The following is a 9,095-nucleotide window of genomic DNA, read 5'->3' as shown; positions in this document are numbered from 1 at the left end:
CAGAGGAACTTTTATTGCTACCTCTGTAAGTGGCAGTAACCTCTTTCCTGATGCCCTGAAGTGTTTAGGATAATGATCCACCTTAGAGATGGAAGAGGTGTCTAATTACTTCAAGTTACCTTTGGCCAGCTGGAAAAGAGCCCTTGAGGGTAGAGGTCCTAGAGAGATTTACCGGTTAGGAAAAGATTCTCCAACATTATATCCATGAAACAAAATGTTATCCTTTATGAGTCTTGTCACTGTGTTTTTTATGAAATTTTCCTCAGAACTCTTATTTCCACTATGTTTTATATTAGAGACATGTCTGAGGGCATGAAGGGAACTTTGTCAGTTTAGAAGTTCCTTTCTCCAAGCAGAATATGATGCTTAGATTAGAAAAATGATAAAACTAATAGGAAACATTTGGCACATTTGTGCTCAAGATACAGTTTTTCTACCATAGTATTAAATTTCTTTTGGGATATGTCAAGCTGCAGATGGCTATAGGACACCGAGGTGGCACAATAGATAGAATGCTGTCTGAACTCGAGGAGCTTCATCTTCCTGAGTTCAAATAAGACCTCAGACATTTACTATCTCGGGGAACCTGGGCAAGTCATTTAACCCTGTCTGCCTCAGTTTCCTCATCTGTAAAATGAACTGGAGATGGAAATGGCAAACCACTCCAATATTTCTGCCATGTAAATCCCAAATGGGGTCACAATGCGTAGGAGATGACCTGCCTGACAAGTCTGAGCTGAACAAAAATAAGATACTTTGGTGGAGAGGTCCAGCAGGGAGTTGTCAACCCAAGAATAGAATTCTGGACAGAATAAACCTGAATATATGGATCTGGAAGTCATTTTTGTAGAGAAGATGAACAAATTCATGAGAGCTGATCAGATCAGTGAGAGAGTGAATGTAGGGAGAAAAGAGAAGAAAACAGGACATCTAAGGGACTTGTGAGATACTCAGAATGGATAGGCAAGATATGAATAAAGATCCAACAGAGGAGACTAAGGAGGAGTAGTTAAACCAGTAAAAGAGCCAAGAGAGCAAGTATTAATTACAGTGTCCTCTCGATGGGAGGAAATGGTATCTGGGAGGAGAGGTTGGCACACAGTGGGGGAAACTGCTGTGTCAAGTAGAATCAAGACTGAGAAAGGATTATTGGATATGTAGTTAAAAGAGCATTCCATGGAAAGAAGAGTTTTAAGAGAAGATGGGTGTTGAAATTTGCCTGGGAATTGAGTAAATAGACAGTGAAACAGAAATGTTAATCTGTGTGACACTATTACTTGTTGAAATGACTGGATGCTCTGGCTTATGACTGTGACTAGAGAGAGCTGCTACAAGTATGGGGACACACTTGCCTATTTGCAATGGAGATAGAAGTACTTTGAGAGACACTGAGAAATACTGATACAGGGGAATGCTTTTGGGTCTCCCTACTGATCTCTACTGATGGCTGACGAATCAATATATTTCCTAACCTCCTCCTCCCTCTTCCTCCCTCACTCCCTCCCTTAACCACCCACTTCTGGAAGCCTTTTGGCTTCCTCCCTCCCCCTTGAATGGACTATAAAATACTCTAATTTTCTTTCTCAGGTAAGGGGTTTATTGTGACAACAGGATGGTAAACTGAGGTAAGAGGGATGAGGGTTTCCCTAAACTACAAGGAGAATTTGAGGGATTGGGAAATCAGTCCAGTCACAAACTGTGACAGAGAGACAGAGATGGAGGACAACAGTTAAAATCTTCTTTCTTCTTCACAAAGTCACAAATTTCAGAAGCCCCCCTCAAGGGTCTTTCAACCTGGTACAAAAACTAAATAATATCAATTCAGCTTCTTCCCTGGGCAACTTCAACTCCCAGAGTCAGAGACAGAATCAAAGTTCCAGTTTCTCCCCTGGTCAGCTTCAACCCCCAAAGCCAGAGACAAAGTCAAAAGTTCAAGATCCTGCTTCTTCTTCTCTGTGACCAGACCCTCAACTGCCTCTCCTGAGAACATTCCATTTGGAACCTTCTTCTTGATTGACAGGCAGGTCAGGATCTCAGCTTGTTTCTTGCATCTTGGCTTGTCCTGCAAAATCTATCTCTTCATGCCTTCATGAATGTAGATGACTCTTCCCAGGAGTTTTGTTATGAAAGGCAGAAGATACAGGATGATGGCAAGGGTCATAGATAGGCTATGAAAGAACAGTTAAGCCAGAGTGATGGACTGGGAAAAGTTGGTCCTCCAATATTCCCTACAAAAATAGCCATAATACCCACAAAGAAGCTAGCCCACCTGAAATCTTCAAAGAAAAATGAAAAAAAAAAACAGTAAAAAGAACAAAACAGGGCAGCTGGGTAGCTCAGTGGATTGAGAGTCAGGCCTACAGATGGGAGGTCCTGGGTTCAAAACTGGCCTCAGACACTTCCCAGCTGTGTGACCCTGGGTAGGTCACTTGACCCCCACTGCCTAGCCCTTACCACTCTTCTGCCTTGGAGCCAATACACAGTATTGACTCCAAGATGGAAGGTAGGGGTTTAAAAAGAAAAAAAGAACAAAACAGAGATCTGTCCTAAGAGAAAATTATGGAACAGATAAGAATGATTAAAAAGATTTGGTTTATGAAGCATAAGACAGAGGGAGAGCAGAAAAGATGGCAAATTATCTGAGGGAAGAATTTCAGATTTTAAGATCATGGAAGTAACAAAGTTATGGATGACATCTAATACTTTGCTGGAATGCACAGACATTAAATTATAATGTTCTCTTTATAACTATTTTATTGAAGATTGAACAAAAGTTTTGGACTAGAATACAATGCCACTATAGGATGATGTAGGTATGAAGTCTCTCTTAACTCTTAAAGGATATGGGAGTACTATTCAGAGGCTCTGATGGAGATAGTAATTACCTAAAGAATAGGGTTATCATTTCTCTTTTCTTGGTATTCCCTCCACATGCAGTCTCAGATTCCCTCATGTGTTCCCCCCACCCCTACTTAGAATGTAAGTTCTTTCAGGGCAGGGACTATTTTTGTCTTTCTTTTTATCCTGTGCCCAATACATCTGAACTATTTAATAAAGGCTTGATGACTTAATTTGGGATCACACTGAAATACAGTTTTTCGAGTTAAGAGTTTATCACCATGAGTTCACTTGCACGGTGTGGATGGTTTATCTGAAGTATGTACTAAATGTAAGTACACCATTTTATGGAGTTTTCAAAATCCTTGGAAATAACTCATAACATCCCTGGTTGAATAAATAGAACCTTCTCGTAGCTGGGCTTCTATGTGGATGGAGTACTAGATCCAAGTTTCAGGTTTGCACCTCTTAATTTCTCTCTGAGGGCCATTCTCCTCATCAGTAACATGAAGATAACAGTATCTTGTAGTACCTTACTCACAAAGTTGTCCTGAGGCTTAAGTGAGATAACATTTGTAAAGCATTTGGAAAACCTAAAAGTACTACATAAATTTCAATTATTGGTGGAGGCTGCATAAATAACCACTATCTATCTATCTAGTGAGAATTAATTTAAAATTTTAAAATAGATTTAATATTTTATTTTTTACAATTACATGCAAAAACTATTAATTTTTTTAACATTTTGAGTTCCAAACTTCCCCTTCCTCCCTTCCACACTCTCTGAGATGGCAAACAATTTGATATAGTTGTACATGTACAGTCATGCAAAGCATATTTCCATATTAGTCATGCTGTGAAATAAAATACAAACCAAATAAATAAAGATGCTTTTAGGAATTCCAGGAAGATGGCAGAAAGATGAACCTGAGGTCCTCCAATATTCCCTACAAAAATAGCTTTAATACCACAAAGAATCTAAACTACCTGAAATCTTCAAAGAAAAAAAACAGTAAAAAGGACAAAACAAAGAAGCGATCTGTCCTAACAGAAAACTATAGATTAAAAGAGGCAAAAATGATAGAAGTAAAATATATTGAAATGGCATTGACCATGATGCCAGAAAAAAATGCTAGAATTTTCTATTGGGGAATTTGCAATATAACATATATAAAATTAAGGAACATAGGTCTAAATCCCAAAATAATTTTCCTGACAAGCCTAAGTATTACTTAAAAAAAAGTTTTAAAAGAATTGTATGATTCATGGCTAAAAGACCTCGTCTCTGAGTACCTCCAGAGGAGTGTTCAAAGTCTGGGAATGAATACCACTTTAGAGTTACTTTAAGATAGGGATTAACTAGATTAACGGTCACCCAATAATATATGTATTACCTAGTGGAATTGCTTGTCAATTCTGGGAGGGGAAAGGAAAGAGGAGGAGGTAGACAACAAGAATTTTGTAATCATGGAAAACATTAAAAACAAACCAACAATAAAAGTTCACCCTAAAATTAAAACATTGGAAGCATTCTGGTTAGTAATTCAACGGTTGAAGTTGGGAGAAGAAAACAACAGTAAAAATTTATCCAAAGTGGATGATTTAATTAATTCAACTTTATAAATATCTAAAAAAAAGACAAAGAAAAATACTGGGGGCAGGAGAAGGGTTGGTAGGGAGGAGCGAATAGGAAAGACTTGAGCATTAGACGTGGAATTTTGGTAGTTTTACGGTTTTTTTATTGAAGGGTGGTAATTCAGGGGAAGAAGGGAAAGGAAACCCATTCTACATATAGGGTGTTGTGTGAGCTGAGTAGAGAGTACACCTCAGTACAGTCAAACTCAGTATATTGGCTTAGAAAACCACAAGTTAACATTATTTTTAAAAAAATTTCCAATTACCTTTTAATTTATTTCCTGCCCAATCTTGAGTTTTGCCTGCAGCATGAAGTAAGTGCATTGTAATTTTGATACCTCTGGAGAACAGTTTAGTCAGTCCATCAACAAGCAGCACATACCTACCATGTGCCAAGCTAAGTGCCAGGGATACAAAGAAGGACAAGAAATAGTCTTGGTTTCCAAGGAATCACATTCTAATGGGAGAGATCATATTCAAACTACTAAGTACAAATAACATAATTAAGAGTAACTAAGAGATGAACAGAGGGATGAACATCATTAAGGATAATAAAAGAATTTTGATTAATGGTCTTTTGTTGTTGTTGCTGGGAGCGCAGAGTACATGGAGGGGCGTTGAGGGGTTGTATGAGATATTGCTAGAAAGGTAGGACAGTAATAGACCCTTGTTGGCTCGGTTGATTCATTGCATTACCCCAAATTGTGAAGGGCCTAGAATGTTGGACAAAGGGGTATGCCCTTTACTTGGGAGAGAAGAGGGAGCTACTGAAGATTTTTGAGCAGAGGAATGACAGAATCAGATCTAAAAGTAAGAAAAAACCTTATGTTTTATAAGGGTAATATGGGGATCTGAAATATGTGTAGAGCACCTTGGATGCTGCCGCTCTAACTGGAGAATCTGGGGGGCCTGCTAGACAAATGCCTTTGTCAACTTGGAATCTAGAAACCCCAAACTTGAGCTCTACAGACTCACACTGCTACAAACTTGGGGCTCTCAGGATCTCAAGATAGGGATTTCTAGATTCCAAGTTGACACCTTCAACAGACTATGGAACGTGTGTAGACCTTCTGTCATCTAGGCATGTGCTGAAGAGGAGACTTTCCTAAAGGCCTGGTAGCTTTGTAGAAATAAAAACAGATGTGAGTTATTGAAGAACCATTCATTATTTATGGATAGGTGGAACCATATCATAAAAATGACATTATTACCTCAATTATTTTAATTATTCAGTGCTTTCACAATCAAATTACCAAAGAATATTTTATAGAGTTAGACAAAAAATAAAATTCATAAGGAGGAATAAAAGGTTAAGATTTTCAAGGGTAATAATGAAGAAAGCAGGAAGAATATCAAATTGTATTCCAAAGTAATAATGGTCAAAATAATGTAACTGTTTTAGATCTATGGAACATTTAAAATAAGCAGAAACAATGAACAGAATCAAACAAACCCAGTAACATAGTGTTTGGTAAACCCAAAGGCTTCAGTATTTGATACAAGTTGCTGGGGAAATTGGATGGTAATCTGACAGAAATTAGGTTTAGTCCAACATCTCATATAATACACCAAGATGAGTTCTGAATGGAGTCACATTTCCCTGACTACAAGTCCAGCCTTCCCAAGTTTCCTGTACTCTGCATGAAACTTAGGACATTTCAGAGAGCTAATCATTGAAACTAGAAATATTGCCAAAGAAGAACCTTTGAAAAAATGCCCAAATCAGAACTATGTATACGTATGTGTGTAATGTATGGATGCCTGTGAATGAAAGAAAAAAACCAGTGGAGGTAAAAGTGTGTGGGGGGAAGTGGAGGTAAAAAAAAAGGTAGAAAGAGAAGCAAATGATTTGGAAGGACATGAGTTTGTGTTTTGTATTTTATACTATAAGCAATTTGATAGGTTTCAAATCTGTGCCTCAAGAGGAAAATTCTGGTAGTGATTCATTCTTTGGGAGAAAAAGCAGAAAGCAGAGATTGCAGTTGAGGGAACATTAGGAAGCTATTAATAGTCTAGGCCACAAGTGATGAAGACCTGACTAGGGCTGTGAGTGGGGAGAAGGGGACTGTCAGTTTTAAGAGAAATGATATAGGTCAGGACATGGAGGATGAGAGAGGGGATAAGTCAAAGATGCCTGAGGTTTTGATCCTGGGCAGCTGGAAAATCCAATGCAACTTCAAAAAGCAATTCAACTTAGCTGAGAATATACTAATTTTGCTGATAGACTATATAATTAGAGAAATAGGTCCACACAAAGAAAAACAAGATGTTCAATGCCAGTGGATTTTTTATTTAATAAATTTATTGCTTACACATATAAACTCTGTATTTTAAGAAGTCCTCATAAAACTATTTGCTAATAAGTCATTAGATAATAAGGGGTTGCTCTGGTTGAGAGAATATGGGTATGAGTAATCCCTGTACTACCAAAACATTGTATAAAGTTATTATTCACTATATTTGGTTTTTTTTTTTTTTTAAGATTGATATTAACTATCAAGAGGGCCATCTAGTGGTACAAAAGATAAAATGTATATTTATGACTGACTTCCTTCCACAAACATTTGCAATTAAAGGATTTAAGATCAGGAGGGATCCTTAGAGATCATTTAGTGGAACCTCTTCATTTATGTCCATAGATAGGATTTAAGAGTTCCCTTTCATTGTGCAGTTAAGGAAACTGACTCTCGGAGAAATCAAATGACTTGCTAATCTGCAAAGCCAGAATTCCAACTGACAAGAGAAAGAAGATCCTCTTTGCCTTTGCTATTAAAGGAGGAGGTTGAATTAGATTTTCTTGTTTAAAATTTTTTAAAATCATATTTCGACATAATTGATTTCCTTTGTAACCTTATCTATTTTATGCATTTAGATATTATTCTGAGAAGGGGTCCTTAGTCTTCACTGGATTGCCCACAGGGTCTGTGACACTAAAAGCCTAAATATTTCCTCCTCCTCCTACTAGACAATTTTTGAGGTTACTTCTGGCTCTGAAATTAATGAGCCTATACTTTACTTATTCATATTTATTGATATTTCTATTATGCTTTATTGGCTTTTATAGACAATTAGATTTGGATTGGGCCCTAAAGAGCATCAGATTTAACACCTTGATTTTTCAGATGAAGAAAGTGAATATTACATATGTGAAGCAATTTATCTATTACTACAAGTGAGAGGTCTAGAGAGGCAGGAACATCTGTGAAAATGCCAAAACATGAAGTCATTTTGTTCTTCCTCATTTCAGGTAAAAACAAATGGCACCTTTCAAGCAACCCCCAGAAGGGTTGGATATTTATATTGCAGGTTGCAAAACTTCCCAAAATAAAATGCAAAAGGAAGTTGGAGATTGAGTCTCAAATCTGAGGGAGGCAAAGGAGATCACTGAACAGTATGTAGGACTCTTGTGTCAAACTCTTTTAGAAAAAGGACTGCTAAGCCCTATGAGGATGCTGCATATTGACTTAGAAAACCATATTATTAATATTTTCATTGCACTTTTATTTATTTTGTTTAATATTTCCCAATTATATTTTAATTTGGTTGGGGAAGCTCTAAGGGAATGTGGGGGGAGGGGGGCTACATGGGCCCCTGGTGCACAGTTGACATCTCTGGTGTTAAGGGAAAGGAAAATGGACTTGGAATTCAATCAAAACATTCAGCACACATTTAGCACTTACAATGTGCCAGGCACTATACTAGATGCTTGGAACAGAAACATCTAGTTTCAGATCCTAACATGCCTACTTACTTCACCTTGGACCTTTTTTTAAAAATTTTTAAATGAGGACAGTAGATTAGATGATTTTTAAGGTGCTTACCTCCTAGCTCTAAACCTATGTGCCTATAATCTCTGTATTACAAGGCATTCTATGGAATATAAAAGTAAATAAAGAAATCACAGACCTTGATCTTAAAGAGTCTCATAGATGAGAAGACAAATGTATAAGTGAATATAATATGAGAGTATGTTAAGTTCCTAAAGGTATGAAGTGTTATCTGTTCAACCAGTATTAATCAAGCCCCCATATAGGGAACTGAGCTGTTAAAAAGCTGCAGATTTGGGGGCATCGAGGAGGCTCAATGGATAAAAAGCCAAGTCAGGAGTCAGGAAACCTTGGGTTCAAATCTAGCCTCAGACACTTGCTAGCTGTGTGACCCAATTGCCTAGTTCTTGCTGCTCTTCTGCTGTAGAACTGTATGGATTTTAAAACAGATGATAAGGGTTAAAAAAAAAAAAAGATGCAAATCTCTGTCTCTATTCACCCTAAGCATCTCTAAAGTAGATGAAGGCAGAAGTCTTCTAATTGGACTCACTATGGGCAAGGCTCTTTGTAAAGTCCTTTACAATTATTATCTCATTTGATTGTCACAAAATCCTGAGGGTAGCTGTTATTATTACTCCCATTTTGCAGTGGAGACTGAAAAAGAAACGTTAAGTGACTTACCCATGGTCCCCAGCTCAATCCATTGGGCCACTTAACTAAATGATGAGCAGAAGTCCTAGATCTGGAGCCAGAAAGAACCTTACAAACCATCCTGTTCAACTACTCAATTTTATAGATGAGGAAACCAAAGGCTACAGAATTTGCTCCTCTGATTTGCCCTGTGAAAGGGAATTT

Source organism: Monodelphis domestica, chromosome 8 (genome assembly GCF_027887165.1).
Source record: "Monodelphis domestica isolate mMonDom1 chromosome 8, mMonDom1.pri, whole genome shotgun sequence".
In the NCBI taxonomy this organism is placed as follows: Eukaryota; Metazoa; Chordata; class Mammalia; order Didelphimorphia; family Didelphidae; genus Monodelphis; species Monodelphis domestica.
Note: the sequence above shows the minus strand (reverse complement) of the source record.